We start from the raw sequence: 20178 nt of genomic DNA, 5'->3' as shown, positions 1-20178 counted from the left end.
TGTGTTCATTCTACACTATATCCATCGAATAAGCTACTTCGTTTTCACTTTCAAATAACTAAATAATCAATAAAATTTAAAATAATAATGATAAGTTACTTCAATTTTTTAAACTATAATATAAATTATAAGGCCCTATAATTATTTTAAACTAAAGTATGGTCCAAAACAAAAATGTAGAACTAGGCAACTATAGCATTCTTTTACAGCCATTAAATTTTATTCAGCTAAATTTATTAGCGTCATATACATCCAGTCTATTGGTTATTTAGCAATGAAAAAAAAAATAAATTAAAATCACTTTTTACTATATTACAAATGACTTCTGTTTAAATTTTAAAAAATAAAAAATGTTTTTACAGTAATTTTATTATACTACACACTTAATTTTTTCGTTTAAAACAATATAATTTCCTAGAATACATCATGACTATTGTAGAAGAATAATGTTTTGAAGGTCTCCTGTTTTTAGTTCTAATAGAAGCTTTCAAACTAATTAATACAAAGAAAAGTAGAAATATTATTCAGACTTGTACTGGTGAATTGAAAATTAAAATTGAAATTGTGATTTATTGCCCACAAAACCCCAATTATAATTCTTCTGTTTAATATTATTTTTGAAGTTAAGCCAATTTTTCGATCCCCTGTCAAGTGCAATTTTTGTTTAGGGTTTTTAACATACACAAATATATTTAACGACCGAATTTTTAGCCTCTGTGGTGTAGCCAAACACTACTTTGACAATATTGCTCTTCCATTAAAGTTACTAACTGTCTGTCTCTACAAACGTATGTTATACTCTACCCACGTACCCAAAAATAAATTAAAATAAAGATAATCTCTCATTACTAAAAATAATTCTTTAATTTTATCATTTTTCTCCTATTGGTAATAATTTCTGTGATCTCTTTACATCCTATTGGCGTGTCCTATTTACATCGTCGTTATAATGTGTACACTAAATAAAGTTAACACATTTTATAATACGTTTTGCAGAACTTAAGTGATTGCATCAGTCATTCAAATAACACTACCTTTATTATTATATTATTATTATTTAATAAACGGCAATAGTACATGATTGCACAGATACATTGAACTTCGAAAGATCATTAAATAATATGAACGAAAAATCACTTAACAAAGTTTAATGTTTTTTTAAAAAAAATTTATCGGTTTTGCGCATTTACTTCTCGAGTCATTAGCATTTCATTAAGTCTTTTTATTCAGAAAATGTCGTATTATAATTTATAGCAGACGTTGTGCTGAGAGTATAATTATTGAGACGTAAATAAATTAATAAAATTACAATTAACCATTTACCTACCGTTCTAAAAACTTTTTACAACTGTGCAGGAAACGATACATAAAAATTAAATTATCACTCTGTCTTTAATTTTTAATCGACATTGTTTATTTATTTGAATATTTTATTCACTAATTGTTTTAAAAATAAAGTTGCCAAATTCCAAACACCATGCATAGAAAAATAAGGTAGGTACTCGTATTAAAATGTAAAATTCGAATATGGTAGCATACAATCTTTATTAATTCTGAATAGTTTTTCGATCTATTTGAGCATAATGCAATTTGAAGAATCGTATTGTAGTAAGTTAGATAATGGAAATAAGTTAATTATTGTGATGAAAATGTATTCAATATTTAACGTAAGTGAAGTATTTTTTTACCTGTAAAATATGTTTCACAGACGTTCGTTTACAGTAGCTATTATTTTGTCGTTTTTACAACATATAAACAATAAATATAAGAACTTAAAAAAATTATAAACTTAAGAAAAATCTATGATAAATTTAAAATCTTTAAAATGTATGGATCAGTATTTCTCAAAGAGTCGTTTATTTCAATTTTATTGTATTTCTCAATAGAAAAAAAGTGATTTCAGGTCTGAGAAATAGAATTGCTAAACGTATAAGCTAAGTTGTTCTAGTGTATCAAAGTTAAAATGAATAAAAGTAGAGTGTACGAAGTGTGATGTTCTTATTGTTATTACTTGAAAATTTAAATAAAAATATAATAATATTTTGACTAAAGAGATTCGATAACTAATAAGTATATTATGAACATATAAAAACAATAACCCCAATATAGATTCATATTCATAAATATAACGTACATAATATATATTTTAAGACATACCTATATTTATTTGTAAAATCAGTTGAATTTTGAGTAATATAAGCACTACACGATTTAGTTTGACTTGTCTACATTTAACGGAATTTAAATGGATTTGTATAAGTCAGAAATATTAAGCACAATTTTTTTTAACATTTATTGGTCAATTGAATGATTGTTTAAATTTTAAAATCGGCATGGAGTGTTAGGTTTATTACATGACCATGGACTATAGAACAGAAGATACCCATACTATAGCACACATAGATAACTATTTTAAAGATAACTAAATAGGTATACATAATTTAAAAGTTATTACAATCTAGTTATTATTAAATTTGGAAATTCTTTGTTATTATCATTATTATTTAATTATAAGACAACGGATCACTAAAAAAACAAAGTATTACAAGAATATATTTTTTTTCGAAACGTTATTATTTATTAATTACGCGCATAACTACTTACTGTGTTTGAAATCATTTCTTCGAAGTTATTCTATTTTAGATTTTCAAAAGTTGTTTCTAAAAATATTAAAATAAATATTCATTTTTAGCCAATAGAAAAATTATAACTTATAATACGTATATAATAATTAATTAGTCATACGTAATTAGATTAACATTGTGTACTTAAGTTAAGTACGTACCTACTGTAAACAGTTTTAAAAATTAATGTATTCTGATTTGGAACAATGTATGCTGCATATATAAACAAACTATTTAACTTTTAAATGCTTACATTTTAAATAAATATTATTTGTTCGTTAGTCATTGTTTAAATTTCATATATATAATATATATATTCTCTCTATTTTCTGTCTTTAATGGCTTAATTCATAGAACATAATTTAATTTACAATACATGACGGTGTTAATGAAAACTGAAAACTGTAAATGTTTTACATGACATCTTAAATTATTATTTATGTCTTGGTATTACAAAGAGTGTACCTAATATATTATGTAGGGATACTGCATGAGTGACCAAAAAAAAAAAAAAAAATTCACTGGTGAGGTGTATTATATTACCCATATTTCAACTCAGCTTAGATACTATAAACCAACCGTCATCCGCCACCTACAGTATAAAGCCAAAACATTAAGTATTTATACACGAATATCATGATATATCATCTTATAATTTATTCAATGCATGTAATAATGATATATCAACATTTTAGATAAAAAATTACTCTTAGTAATGAAAAATTAAAATATAAAAATCGTTGTTTCATTTGATACACACTAAAGCAGAATAGATTTCTAAAAATCATTTTAGTATACAAATATCGAATATTTTACCATGTTATAATTATTTACAATGGTCATAATATTATGAGTTATTTATATTTATATTTATATTTATACTGTTACAAAATTGAAATTATGAAGCCTCAACTTATCGTAAATAAAGTAATATAAATTCAAAATTTAAATATTAAAAAAATGTTCATTAATAATTCATTAAACAATCCAAAACAAAATACATGGTTTTCTCAAAATTTAAAATATTATAAAATAAAAATATAAATAAAAAAAGTATAATTTAGTAGTTAGTACTGTATTTTCTCGCGTCTAAAATCATATGACGTGAACAATATTATATTAAAATGGTTATTAGATATTTTAGCTTTTATTGATCGTTTACTAATTGAAACTAAATTTAAAACATATCTAGTATGTATTTAATTATATTGTAATAGGTAAGTTGTTCATAAAACGAAATATTCCACCTATAAATAATTTGGAGTAGGTACCTGGTTGTAAGTATTATTATTGACTGTAAAAGACATTTAGTAATTAAATTTATATTTGATTATTTAAATGCTATTAACAAATGGTTGATCATAAAAAAAGAAATATTATTTACAGTTATTATAATGCTTTCTAGGAGTTTAATAATCATGTTTATAATTTACGATATACTTATCAATAATATTGTGCTTGGTTATTTTTAGGGTTTAATGGTCAATATGTTGCTTTAAAAGTGTAAATAATAATATATAATATGGTAGCTGTCTAAATTTAAAATATGTAAATATAATGTTTATTATACCTACTCAGTACTATTTTACTTAAGTCAAACATAAAAATATACAATAATGAGTACTCATAAATATACTAAAAGTAAATTTAAATACAATTATTCCACTTATTAAAGAAGACAGGTATCTAATTATTTAATAGTATTATGATTGAATTATTCTACATTGAAAAAAGCAGTATTATCTAGTACAACGAACCGATTAAGCCAATAAATAGTTAGTGATAATGGAAAATTGATTTCGTCTATATTAGGTATCATTCAAATTCATACATCAGACACATAGCAAAGATTTTTTTCATTTGTTTAATAATTAAAAATGAGAAGATATGATTTATTTTTGAAAAAAAAAATGAGTCGTTGACATGTATAATATCATATTATCAAGTTCCGGTTGTTTAGCTGTCATGATAGCAGCCAAAAAGGATATCATAGACCTTATACTTAGTATATAATCTTTGTATAATATTATGTATAATGTAGTAGGTATTTTTAATTCGTATATTATACATCAGACACGTATTGTATGACGTACGTGGGCAATGGGCATAGATTATTCGAACAATCGTACCACGGTTTCTTCGTGCATCGAGAGAGATTTAGGATTTTCCGGTCGGTTCCCTATATGGTGGACGAGGTTTTTCTCTATATCCGTTCTTTCTGATCAATATACATACCTCGAAAGAAAAAGAGAACAGCCAAGGGAGTCCACCATTATTCATTTGCGGACATCTGGAAAATATTTACCATTTACAAATACATAGATGCCTGCCTTCCGCATTCGAGTACTATACAAATAAGCGTTGTATATGTACCGACCAATATTATGTACACCAGCTGCATCGAATATTAACATTTACGTATTTTATTATTATTATTCGGCGCAGCTTTGAGAAAATGTTAAAATAAATAGATTTATCAGCCATTTAACTCGTTCATCGGTCAAAATTCGGATCTTATTAATAATTGAACACCGTCTGTGCACGTTTTTCATTTTCTCGACGACTCGTGCGTTTTATCGTGGTACATCAGCCCGTCACCGCTACCGGCTACTACCACCAACTACCACCAAGCTGATGGAGTACTCTATTTTCGAGTATAAAAGTGAAACATTTTACAAAAATTAGCATAATAATAATAGTTCTAGGTACGGTAGTATATTATGCTATAGAAGGTCCGGAACGAACATCATTTATCTCACTTTTTGTATTAATGCGATACAAACTGATACGTTATAATAACAATATGTTCGGCAAATATGGGTTCGCGAATTAATATGAATGTCGTCCCGATGGGTAAACGGACGTAGGTCCACAGGATGGTGTAGGACGAAAAATATAAAATAAAAGAAACAAAGAAAACCGAGAGAAATTGAATATTTAATATGAAAAGTGGCTTTGAACTTTCGGCTTGGCCCTTTGTTCCCTTTGGGTTTGGTTGCCGGGGAAACGGGTGCGATAATACCAACCACCGCAGCCAGAGCTCGGTACTTGGTATCCGTTTCCAAGCATACCTATACATATACACATAAATATTGTATATATGTATATACATACACACACAACATGTAGGTCTTTACCTGTTGATCTCTACCTACCCTGTTCGACCGTTCCATATAATAAAAGGATAAACGTGTATACGTATAATATGTACCTACATATATATATAGTATGTATTGTGCGTGACCATGTACGTAGATTGGCTCACGATGGTTACGGAGAGAGGAGGGTATAGGTGCAGGAAGAAGAAAAAATGGAAACTCGAAGAACCCTCCATCCATTAATTGTTATAAGGACAGTACGACGGAGACGCGTGGACCGTATGAAAAAGTAAGGCATCCACTCAGTGTGAGTTTGTAAAATATAAGACGTTATTAATGATACATTATCTTATTATCTTATTGTATAGTTAGGTAAACTATGATTTATCTATTATTATTATTTTAGGCGTCTATTGTTCCGAATTGCAAACGCCAAAGATACTGCCATTGTCGCACAAGTTCCGGTGTGTATATTTATCGCCTTAAAATCGTATCATTGCATTATATTTATAAATATTATAATATATGATGTGTATAATTAAACGTTAATGATATAATCCAGAAATCTCGTGAATCTCTGTACAAACATTTTAATTTAATTAAATGCACGCGTTGTCATCAAAACTACGCAAAACAATAACTAGAAAAAAGAAAAATCGGCCTATTAGAAGTGGTCAAAATCATTGGGACATGAAAAACAGCAAAAAATAAATTGTAACAAAATATGAAGTCAACCATAGTATAAAAAAGGTGGACAAGTAGTGAGTACCGTTCTGCTTTATAATAGGTATTGAATATTTGAATGGATCACTGTAGTAATGGATGTGTTAAGTTTGTATTCAGTGGTATTACATCATCGTACACGAAAAACGATTCTCAGCGGTCAACCTGTGTTGTTAAATACATTATGTGCATAATATGTTTTTTCAATATTGATAGGTATTAAAGTAATTTATTTTACCTTATAATATTACGGTAAGTTGATTTAATTTTTGCTAAAAACATTGCATTTATTATATTATTAATGTTTAATATTATTATAATAATAACTAATACAATATAAGTATATTATTAGTATGTCATAACGTACATAAAGTTGGCCCCCCGAATTTGTGCAAATTTTTAAAATTTGTTGCAAACAATTGTAAATTAATTTTAAATAATTTTAAATTTATTTGCAAATTTGTAAACCACCAGAAAACTTAGAAATCAAAAAAACAAAAGTCAGGAGGCCTAGTTCGTGCAGCCCCTGATTTTGAACGATTAGGTTCAACTATACGTTGGCTAATTTTGAGTTAATTAAAATATAAAATAAAATAATTAGGATTAGTTAAAAAATTACAAACTTTTATCTTTAGTTTAAAATATAAAATACAACTGTAAAAAAATTATGATTGGTTAAAAAGTACAAACTTGTATGTAACTTATTTTTGACTTAACTTAATTTTTGAATTTTTGAAGGGGGTGTTTACAAATTTGGTTATTGAATTTACAATTATTTACAATTAGTTTACAATTGTTTGCAACAAATTATAAAAGTTTTGAACAAAGTTGGGTGGTCAATTTCATGCACGTTATGTCGTATTGATATTGTTCATAATATGTTATTGTTATTAAATTTTGAGTCAATATTCAAACATAGGTACAATAAATGTATGTTAAATAGGTATAGTGTTCAACAATTGGCGCAATTGACGAACACCGTTAAAAAAATACAAAAAATAAAAATAAAAATAAATAAAATAAATAAATAAAAAAGCAAAAAACTTAAATAATTTTATTTTGGATTTTATTGTATTAATGAGTGTGTTTAAAAAAAAAAATCATAATTTTATAACACGTTTATATTACTTATATCATATTATTTTTAACTGTAAGAAATATAATTCTAAATACTTTTGTATTTGGCTCGTTTTAAGAATTTTAAGAGAATTTTTGAAATTTTTCCGGGGCATTAAAAATTAAAATATTATATTTTCTTAAGTTCGTATAATAATATTAAATAAATCGTAAAATATTTTCTGATAATGTATTATAATTATATTTATATGTTTAATTTAATTTTTACTATAAATTATATTAATTTATGTATTATTAAAAATTTAAAGAAGGTACGTGAAAATAAAGTTATTGTCATTGATATAACTATATCACTAAGTTTTTGTTAAAGTTAACTTTATTTAAAAAATAATGTATTACATATAAATAAATTTTATAAAACTACAAAAACACCTTTTTGATTATAACGTTTAATACTATACCAGTGTTAATAATACTGTTAAAACTGTTAAAAACATTTAATATTATTTGAGAAGAAACGTTTAAAAAGGAAAAATCGTTTTTTATAATCGATAAATCATATTAAGATATAATCTAATTTAAAAAAGTTGACTTTTGGCTATTTTTAAAACTTCTTATTTGCCGGTGATACTTTAAAATAGCATCACCGATTTATAATCAAATTTATAAATTACATGTATAATCTAAGTTTGATTATACTAGATATTATATGAAATTTGAATACAAACGAGGGATTAAATGCCTTAATTTGGTTTGTAGCCATTTACTATCTATCAGAAGAAAGTAACATTTTATAGTGGGAATTGGTGCTTTTCATGCCCCCACAAAAGTTGAAAGACGGCGATAAAGATAACACAAATTTAGAAAGGGCAAAAAATTTTCATTATAATACATTTCCATTTTAGCCCGAGTTTCAATTCTAAAATGTATAATTCCTTAAGAATTAAATTCAGCTTAGGATCAAAATAATTCTTAAACATCAGAATTCATTACAGTTATTATTTCATTATAATAATTTACATTTCAAAACGGCTATTCTTAAAAATTATATAATTCCTTAAGATTTATATACACGGGTACCTTAGATATTAAAATAATTCTTAATCCTTAGGAATCATATATTTTTAAAGAGGAATCGTTTCAAATGGGAATGTATTATAAGAAATTAATAACCGTAATGAAGTCTGATGTTTAAGAATTTTTCGGTCCTAAGCTGAATTTAATTCTTAAGGAATTATACATTTTAGAACAGAAATTCGTTCTCAAATGGTAATGTATTATAAAGAAATAATAACCGTAATGAATTCTGATGTTAAAGAATTATTTTAATCCTAAGTTGATTTTAATTATTAAGGAATTATATATTTTTGAAGAAAAATTGTTTTAAAATGGGAATGTATTATAAGGAAATATTTACCATAATGGCCGTAATGAAGTCTGATGTTTAAGAATTATTTTTTTTTATAAGATGTAAAAAAAATCTTTAGGAATTCTATATTTTAGAACTGAAACTCGTTCTAAAATGGAAATGTATTTTAACGAAATAATAATTGTTATGAATTTTGAAGTTTACGAATTATTTTTGTTCTTACGCTAAATTTTACTCTTAAGGAATTATATACTTTTGAAGAAAAATCGTTCTAAAATGGGAATGTATTATAAGGAAATATTTACCGTAATGAAGTCTGATGTTGAAAAATTATTTTTTTTAAGCTGAAAATAAATCTTAAGAAATTATATATTTTAGAATAGAAACTATAACAGTTATTGTCGATTTAGTTAATTATTTATTAAGATTTATGATTATATTCTATCATAGTTTAAAATAATACTAAAAATACTGTTGGGCATTAATATTCATTCAATCATTTTCCAAGATTTTAAATAAGTTTTATGTTTTGCATAAATTATATATTATACATAATCTTTACTAAAATGTATTTTGTTTATCCTAGGAAAAACTATAGTTATCGATTGATGAAACTGATGAGTACCTAATAGAGTTAAATGAAAACGAAAACAACAAAATTAAATGTTTTATATAAGGTTTAGTTTCTAGTTTTCTTCAACGATATAATACAATGAAAAATTATACAAAATATAATGTACCTATATTTATGTATATAGTTTTAATAATATTTGTTAAAAAATATTATAATTTTTTTTAGTAAGTTTATCTAAGCAATTTAAGTTTTGAGCGTCTACAGTTTGGTAAAACAATATAGTTTACAACAAAAATTTTATGTAAAATAAGCTTAGTTTTAATCTGTACTTAAACTTGTATTCTTGCATCAAAATTAATTCATAATACTATTCAGATCCATCTACATTTCTTCTATCTGCTATAGACAATACAAGAGCTGTTTTCTGTCTCAATATTATGAATTTGTGAGTTTCGAATACAATAAAAATAAAAATGTCATAAACTATTATACAAGATAATTGTAACAATTTGTGGTATGTGATTGTTGTTATTTTAATAACCACTATCATAATATATTTTAAAATTTAAATGTACTCTGTTACATACCTAACTTGAATTTTTATTGGAAACCTTTACTTTAAAATTTCTAGTAACGTTTTTCTGGCTATTTTAAAATTGACTGTTTCAAGTTAGGCAACAATTAATAATAACTTGCATTTAATTAGTGAAAATTATAAGGATAAACCTAAATATAATAGTTATTTTTAATTAAAACAAGTATTAAGTAATACGTTTTCGTTCTGTAGGGAAACCTGTGAACAACGTACCTACAATCCGTGTTTATTCAACATCGTTCCATATTTTATTTTTTCGTGGAACGAAGCTTGTTTGTGAGTTAATAAAATAAATAGGAACGATTATTTGCAAAAATATCAGCGTTGTTGATTTTGTTATCGTCCCAATGAAACAGGCTTCTAAATAGATCGTGACTGAATATCATATACCTACTGCAATACGCGGAAGTTAAGTTCGTATGAGTCCACGGCCTATCGGACGAAATTGTTTTTCATCATGTCTAGCTCATCAGCGTAGTACATGATCAGGGCGCTCGGTAGTAGAGTTGCATCATATGGAGGCTGTCCATCAACATTAGGTTTATCATAAACGCTAAACCGTGAATCATCTAAGTGCTAAATTAAGTATACACAATACAAAATATTACCTATACACTAAGCTGAGTTTGTAAAGATTGACTTACAAGTTAAGACAATAGTACTATAGTTTTTAAGTAGGTAACTAGGTACTTACAACCCAGTTGGGCCATTTGTTTTTGGATATATGTTTAGAACCCAGGTTTTAATAACATCACAAACTTCATTGTCGATTGAACTATAATCTTACAAGTGAAAGGTTAAAAGAGAAACGAGCACCGGGTGAAGTATTGTTTGCTTTTTATCATAATTTTGTCCAAGGATGAATGGCATTTCAAATGGTAACCTATATTTAAAATTATATAAAATAATAATATTATTTTTTTTTTATGAATTTTAACGTTAAAAGTTAAAACTATTATTTTTCATTCAACAATCAGCGAGTTATAGCTAATGGTGAAATGAAAAGGTTTTCAGGTGTTAATAACATAGGTTTTTAAGATTATAACACGGACTAGTTATACATGTACGTAGTACCTAACTACAACTATTGATTTAAATACTAGTATTTATAATAAATGCTACAACCTACAGGTACAAAGTTCGTCATTGCTGTGAACGATAGTTGATAACGAGTTTATTATATGTGAAAATAATAAATATGTACCTATTATAATATTATTATTTATTATTCGTATGTAACTACTAGTCTTCAGAAATAAGACGTATAATAAAAACTAGGAACTACTTATCTTTGAGCAGCTATAATTCGTTAACGGTTAAATGAAATATAATAATTTTAAAGTTAAAACTCATACAAAATGCTGTATTTTCTTATGATATTTTAAATACAGGTTGCCATTTAAATATGTAAAGTTGATATAGGTTTCATTATTAAATGTAAGAGTGAAAAAAAATACAAATGTATATACTCGTAGTTTTAAAAAAGCATAAAACTAAAAATTTTGAAAAAAAAAATTGATAAAAGTCAATATTTTTCGAAATAACGAGTGTTTAATGATAAACGAATCACCATGTATATATTTAATACACATTACACATAATAATATCTCTATTTTAAATTTTTTTTGAACACTTGTCATTGGTTTGGGTTTTAATCTTACATGGTTTTTTTCTCTCTTGCCGAAAAGTCATCAAATAGTCTCTGTATGCACGCCATTTTATTTTTTTCCGGTTGATCTAATGTGCTCATGTATGTTAGCGAGGTCCAATCAGTTTCCAAGGTTCCCGTTAATATTGGATTTTGGTTCATTAAATTTTCTCAACCTTCTTTTCCTTATATAAAACGAATAGCATCGATTTTGAACCCATCCAATCTGTGTAACGTCCAGTATAGAAATATGTTCTAAAAAACTTGTTTAAATTTTTATATTTTAAAAATAATAAATACATATATACCTACTCTATAGACATAAAACGTGTATAAGTATATACTAGATTACTAGAATAACATTATTCTACACAGACCTAGTGTTGAATATAATTAACTGAAATAATAATGAATAAACAATGATTGATTTTATAGATATTATTTTATTAATTATTAATATTAATTTAAATAATTATAAATAAACCTGTTTGTTTTTAAGTTACAACTAACACAGTTCATTAAGTTAAGCAGAGACAACACATACGGGTACGATGTGCAAGTGGGTAGGTAGGAAATATTTTCTGAGGGGGTTTTGGTCTAGATATAAATTAAGTTTAATTCACAGTATTTATTTTAAAATTGTTTTATCTTTAATTCCGGGGGTTTTAAACACCCTCCCCTTACATACGCTCATGACGATGTGCAGTTATTAATATTTTATCTAGCTACTGCAAGATACACTTTTAAAACTTACTCACCCGATTATTTGGAGGTTGTCTATCAGCAATTTTGTCAAATTTTGGGGCTTTTCATACATTATATTCTGTAAAAATATATTTCTTTTGAACTAAAAAATTTAACTAAATGTATTCATTGATTGTATGGTTGGGTATTAAGTTCAATATTATCTTTATAGTTCACACCTTTATAATATGAGGTTGGATTTGGTATGTATATTGTACACAATTATTCATCAAAATTGAATAAGTTCAATACCTATCTATTGTTTTGGTAAAATGTAACTCTCAATCAATTTAAATCTGCACTAGCACTAAATAACTAATTGATTTTTTAATATTTGTTAGACCACTAAAATCATCTTGTAATAATTTAATTATACAAAATAACCAAATCGCTCCAATATGTATGTTTTTTAAATAATCCTATTTTTTCGTTATAGCTGTTTATAAAATTCAATTTTTATAAAATTTGAAATTTACTATAACTGAATATTTTTAAAACCATATTTGTAATGAATAAAAATAAAAGTACTCGCATAATACGTATTTAAAGTCATAAGTACTCAATTTTATGCGTAACTTTTGCAACAAAATCTAAACTCGCAAAAATAAATTTTCCATTATATTATTAAAATTGTATTTTATCGTGGATGATACATTTTGGTTGTGGTCATAAAATATGCAATTACATTTCGTCAGTATAAAAAATAAAGCTGGCCTTATAAAATATAGACATGAGGGCTAGATGTGGAACGATGGCCGCCAGTTTTCGACCACTGTGATGATACGATAGTGAGGAATGAATAATTAATTTTATACTTCGTTTTCGTTCAAGTTATTATATTTTATAAATAAAATCTGTTTTAAACGATTTAGGTTTTCAAAAGAGAGGTGAATGTATTGATTGTACGACGATGCATGTTTTGAGTCTGTGCACCGTGTACATGTTTTATATGTATATAAAACATACTACAGTATGCTTCGATGGTCATTTCAAGGGTGGTTCCTGGTATAAAATTGGTATTTTTAAATTGTCAACATTCCTAGTCCTTTTTAATATAATAAGGAGAAAAATAAATAAAACGAACATTTTGAGTTAAGTTTATCAATTTTCTTATAAACTTAACTCAACTTAAACTTAACTTAAATTATTAATTTGTTGTAATTCTGAAATAAAATCAATTGTAAGAATTTGAAATTTTCACTAAGTGAAGATATGTTATAATATTCAAAAAATATATATATAATATAGTGATCTTTTTGTGCTTTTTGTAATGTATATTTTTACATTTTTGAATATTTTTTATTTAGGCGTGATAAAATTGTCGTTTGTTAGTTATAAAGTTTACAAATCTAATGTATAATGTTATATGGGTTAAAATTAGGTACCTATTATTACAGAATGATAATTAAACTTTATTTATACATATATATATATATTATAATAGTTATAAATTATAATATTATACAGTTGAAAATGTATTTATTATTATAATAATAATTTATTAACCAATGTTTTCAATGTTTAAAATATAGCATTTGAAAATATCGTTAGTCAAATATTTGTGGAACCAGAAGTTATCCAACCACAGGGTGACAGAATTTGATAATGTCTTTTAAGTTTTAAGATTCATGTATACCATTTATATCGTAGGTTATTGTTAGCTAATATTGACGATCTTATTAAAAACTGGTTTAGTAGCTTCTAATGTATTGTATATATAAATTGTTGTGCAGAGATTTTTTTTTTTTATCACGGTCAATATGAAATTGAGATAAATCAATAAAGCGTTCATTATATCAACTTCGTTATTATCTATCATCATTTCATTATAAATCAATTATTTAGTTTGTGTAGGTTAAAAAGAGATGAGGTTTTATTTTATTTCAGCATCTATATTTGTTATATGATTATTATCATTTGGCTTAGTTTCGTTTGACTGATTTTTCAAATAAATAAATGTTTTTTTTTTTTTTAACCAGGTTTGTTTATCACTTATGCATACTTGACTTGGCTTTTATTTATTGGTTTAAAATTGTTTACGCTTTCATTAAAGTTTAAAAAGGTACTTAGAGTTTCTACTTCAGATTAATGAAAATCAAAATTTTTTGATTGATGTTATCCTGTTTTATAAAAAAAAAAAGATTGGAATTCTGATAACTTTTTTCTTAAATTTTTCATAAATACAATTTCAGTTATTAAGTAATTAAGAATTTTTCTCATTCAACGTACAAATATGATAGACGTGCTAAAATAGTATTGTAGAACTATATCTAGGAAACATTAACCAAGGTATAAGGTAAATTTAATATTCCTAAATAATAAATATAAACAACTCAATTTCTTGCAAATATAAAATGATAAAGTATTTGTTTGTATTATCAGAACTTAATTTAATTTAAATTTTAACTCAGCCAAACGCCAGCTAGAATAATATAGTCAAACAAATTATAAGCATTCATTTATAAAATTTGACGTTGCACCTTATTTTTTTAATTATTTACAAATTAATTATAACTTAATATTATTTATATTATAAAATTATATTTGTAATCTTCTTACAAGGGCAATTGAAGTTATTTTACTTTATGATATTTCCCCACAAAATTTATATTTAATAACATAAATGTGAATATATTATGTTAATTTATTTTTTTTTTTTAAGCTTAAATAAATTGTTTGGAATTTTGATTAAAATATTTTGAATATACGTTTAAAATACTTTGCAACTATAGAAATAATTTTATAGTATTTGAAACTAATACTACATTTGGTGTTATAATATGTATAATATATACGTAATAACAATGGACGTATGAACATGATTTATTGTCATTATTAATTATTATTGCAGAAGGGATGTAAAATTAAATATTAATATTTTTTATCGAATACCAGTCCAATAGTAGCGAGTAACAGTGAAAAATTAAAGGTATGTATTAAAAGTGATTGTCTTTTTATTAAAGTATTCTATGTGTTATATCTTTGAACTTATCACACCCATAACTTATAGTACATAATTAGGTATACAAAATAGTATGTACGTTCAGTACCATTGCGATATCCTAGCCTAACACTATTACTGTCTTTAAATAACTTAATGTAATCCTGATAAATTATATCCGATTGCCACCAGTATTGTTCTAATTTATCGTAAAATCGTTTGGGTAATGTATTTTGACAACACAGACCCACAAGTAAAAAATAACAATTTTTAACATTTTTACATTAAAAAAACCGTGAACTAAATAATTTCGTGATCATGGTTAGCTGCCAGTGTAATAGTAAATCCAAAACACGAATCGTACATTATATAGATTACATAGGTACCTAAGTATATTTATATATTATTATATACGTTTTATGCTTAACATTTTTTATTACATACTGTAATATATTTTTTTCATTGTTTTTATGATTGTAAAAATAAGATAAGAACTATACTATATAATCGTGCTTATATTTTATTTTAATAACTGTATTAGCTTGTATATGCTCGATTTAGTTTTAAGAGGTAATTGCAACATTGACAATTTTTATTAATATTACTAAATATATGGTTTCGCATGATATGATAAATGATACATAAAAATTTAGATATTATCTTTAATTAATAACACAATATATTGACATTTTATACATAAAATATTGTTTGACTATACAATATTGTATTACTAATAAAAATATAAATTACTAATAGCGATATAAAAATATATAATAAAATATCCTTAGGTATTATAAGCAGACAGACTGACTCCGTTTAGAATCGTTTAACAATGTATACAATGATTCATTATTTAATTAAAATGCAATGTTTCCATTCATTGATCTATTCAATGAGGATTTAACCTCAATCCCTAATATACAGAATACCTTTTCCCTGGTTTCTTTTTTTTTTTTTTACATTAAAGTAAGAATGAAAAAATTCGAATTAGTTTTTTTTATTAATATACCTACGAATTCTTTAAGAAAAGTCAACTCTATTATATTCTACATTATATATACTACACGTATTGCATATATAGGTATATGCACAGCAAACATATAGTACGCAATATATGTAAAAAATACATAAACATACTAACATAAGATATATTATATAATACCTATGTCCTATATATAATATATATTTATTTTATATTATGTAAAAATGATATATATTGGCGTAAATTTAAAAATAAATTATATATTAATTAATTTTTTGGTATGGAAAAACGAAAAATGATTGTATGGGACAATTAGAAATTAGAATATAAATAATGCATTAAAATAGTTTTTTTGACATCAATACAAATTGTATTATATATGTGGATATTTCGTAATAGGTACGAATAATTTTGTTAAGCAAAAGTAGGTATAGTTTTTTTTTTTTAATTTAGAGTAATTTTCAAAGTGGGAGACACATAAACCACTTGGTCTTACTTATTAAAATATTTTAATGTAAATGTTTAACTTATTAGCTGACCAATAGACTAATTATTATAAAAATTTAATATTAATTGGGTTAGAAAATGATATGCATTTTATTTTGATTTACTTAGACGTTTTCTACATAAAACAATCTTAACATTGAAAAATAAGAATTCAAGTGATTAAACAATTAATTATTGTTAATACATTTGATTTTTAAAATTATTCTAAAAATGTATTATAAAAACGATTTAGTGGTTCTATTGATCGTTTTTATTTATAGTCATTCAATTTCATTTATAAACAATAGTTTTTTACGCAACAGTAAATAGTATTTTGTGGATAAGATAATAAGATTATATTAGTAAAACATTACATTGTTATTAAAATCCTGATAAAATAAAAAAAACTTACCTACGGGTTTTGTACCAAAAGGTCTACTATCTAGGTTACCACAAAAACAATATTCGATAACAAACATATGGAATTTAATCGTTAACGGAATAATAAAATGTTTTATAATCTTTGAGCTTATTATTAAAGTGAAACATGAACGAACAAGTTGGTATTTTATGATTTTATTACTGATAATATTTTTAAAATATTTTTTTTTTAAAGACTGAGTTTATTAATTAACACTGTATTATTAAATTATAAACTCATTAAGGTATCAATTATGTAGGTAACTAGTTCATTCGTAATACATGGACAGAGAAAGTTGTATATAGTATTGTAGGGGATGGCCACATCACATTCGTCATTCGTTGTTGTCAAAATGTTAAATTAAAAAAAAAAATAAAAGAACAAATTAAATATTTTAAGCATAATAATTATAATATAAATAATACAACTTATGCGGTGAACTTGGCGTGTGGCTAAAAAGGGATGGAAAGGATGGAATATAATAAAAAGTTATTAGTCGGCGTTGTCGTGATTGAAGCATGCCGACAATGATACATCAATCTATAAATAAAATTATAATAAAAAAAAATATAATAACAAGTGGTTGTCGTCGTGGTCGGCCAGACACATGGCGATATCGTAACCAGACAATATGTAAATTTAGATAATATAATAAAAATAATAATAATTTATAAAATAGTAAAATTACTACAGTATAGTATAAAACCGAATAAGTTTAAGTTTTTGAAAATCTAAAAGGACTCTTCTTTGTACACCATTTTATTGTTAACTAGAGATAAGTAATACATTTTGAAAGTTCACGGGAAGATAAACAGAAAATAAGTGGATTAGTGTCATTTTCAGTTTAATAAGGAATCGCTTACAGAGTTTTGAGTCTTGTGGCACGGAAATTATGTATATTTAGGTCACCATAGGATGTTTGGTTACTAACGAACAAGAGAATATTATCATAGTTTTTGTGTCAGCTAATACAATCGTATTACTACGTATATGTAAGGATTTTATATTCACTGATGGTTCGATTACCATAGAGGATGAATGATATATTTAGCAATATTTTTGGAACTCGAAAATGTTTGTTTAGATTGATTGTTTTATGCAATTATATTATACTTAATTAGTATAGTCCAATAAAACGGACAATTTTAATTAATTTCGGTAAAACTAGCTTAGACAAATTATATGTTTTAAAACAGTTTTAAACATTTTTATACGTTAAACATATCAGAAATTATTAGTTATGTCGTAGATTAATAAAGCACCGAATTACTGATAATACCTATTATGTTTTATTGTGCAACTGAGACAGCCATCCGCGATTAATATTATAACTTATTACTTACACACTGCATATATGTACCCATTATATATAAATGAATTATTATTTAAACATAAAAACATAAATACCTATATACATATATATATTATATATATGTATATTGCTGATTACCGGTCGGACGGCTTCATTTACATAACACAAATGATGCGAGTTATCTAATAATAATAATAGTTATGATGTCCTAGAAACCCGCTATTGCTCGGTTTCGAATTATTGGGATAAAAAAAAAGACGATTTAAACATAATACTATAATAACATATAGTAACTTGTACATTTGTCAATGAAAGAAAGAAAAAAATAGGTTTATTCATGTTTAGTTGTTGTGGCGACATCCCTATAAAATTGTAATAAAATAACAATTTCGACACACACGCACGCGTGTGTATAAAAATAGAAATGTATTTGAGTGAGTATATACTTGTTTCAATGTACTTTATGTGGTTTTCGATTTTCGTGTATGTTAATATAACTTATTACATTTATATATTTACATATTATATTATATTTTAATACATGTGGGCTGTTTGTACCTGTCAGAGTTACTTTTAACGCGTGCCTACATTGTGTAAGATATTTCATATTATTATATAGTTTTGGTAACAAGTTCAATTTTAACGTGTGTCGTAGTGATGCATTTACCATTTCGTTTTTGTATACACAAAACGTTCTACCGGAATATGTATTGATAGTTTGGTATTATATTCACTGTCAAAAACAATAGCTTCGCAAAAAAAAAATAAATATATTTTCTGTTTTCCTGTAATCGATTACCCCCTTATTACATCCAAACTTCCACTCAATAAAACCAAATAACAGGTATATATAATAACAATAACAATAACAGATAAGTCACAATTAGGCGTAATAATAATAACAATGATACCTGAACAAGTTGTAAATATTATAGTGACTATAAATATATATTATGCATTTTCATAAAGTCCATATTATTTTATCTAACGTTTAGTTTAAATAACTTGAAAATTATGGCCAAGCAACTTTGGCTGATAATGGTATATAACTTATCATGGGTTTAATTTAGGGCAATAGGATACCTATTAAGAAAATTTATGATTGGCTAAAACTATTTGCACAAACAAATTAATCAATTACAAACTAGTCCAACTAATCGGCTTCTTACCACTAAAGCTTATTAAATAGAAAAAAATAAAATATTTCTTTAAAACTCATAGTAATTTAATTATTTTTATTCCAGTATAGTACTAAACCTTTTTGTGGGCATGTCCTTGGTGCGATATTACCAAGAATCTATCTAATTTCTTTATTTGATTAATTTTGACGAATATTCTAAATGTCCAATACTATACACTATAAAACTTTAAATATAAAATAAATAAGAATAATTTATTAAAATATATATATAATATATTATATGGGTCATAGACGTTATTATACGTCTTATACTACAACATTTTTACACCAAAATCGCATTTAAATGTGCAAATCTTACAATGATTTCTCACCAGTTTTTTTTTTTAAGCACTTATTCTGGCTTAAAAATAATAAATAATTTAATTTAAACAAATTGTAGTTAA

Source organism: Aphis gossypii, chromosome 2 (assembly GCF_020184175.1).
Source record: "Aphis gossypii isolate Hap1 chromosome 2, ASM2018417v2, whole genome shotgun sequence".
Classification (NCBI taxonomy): domain Eukaryota; kingdom Metazoa; phylum Arthropoda; class Insecta; order Hemiptera; family Aphididae; genus Aphis; species Aphis gossypii.
Note: the sequence above shows the minus strand (reverse complement) of the source record.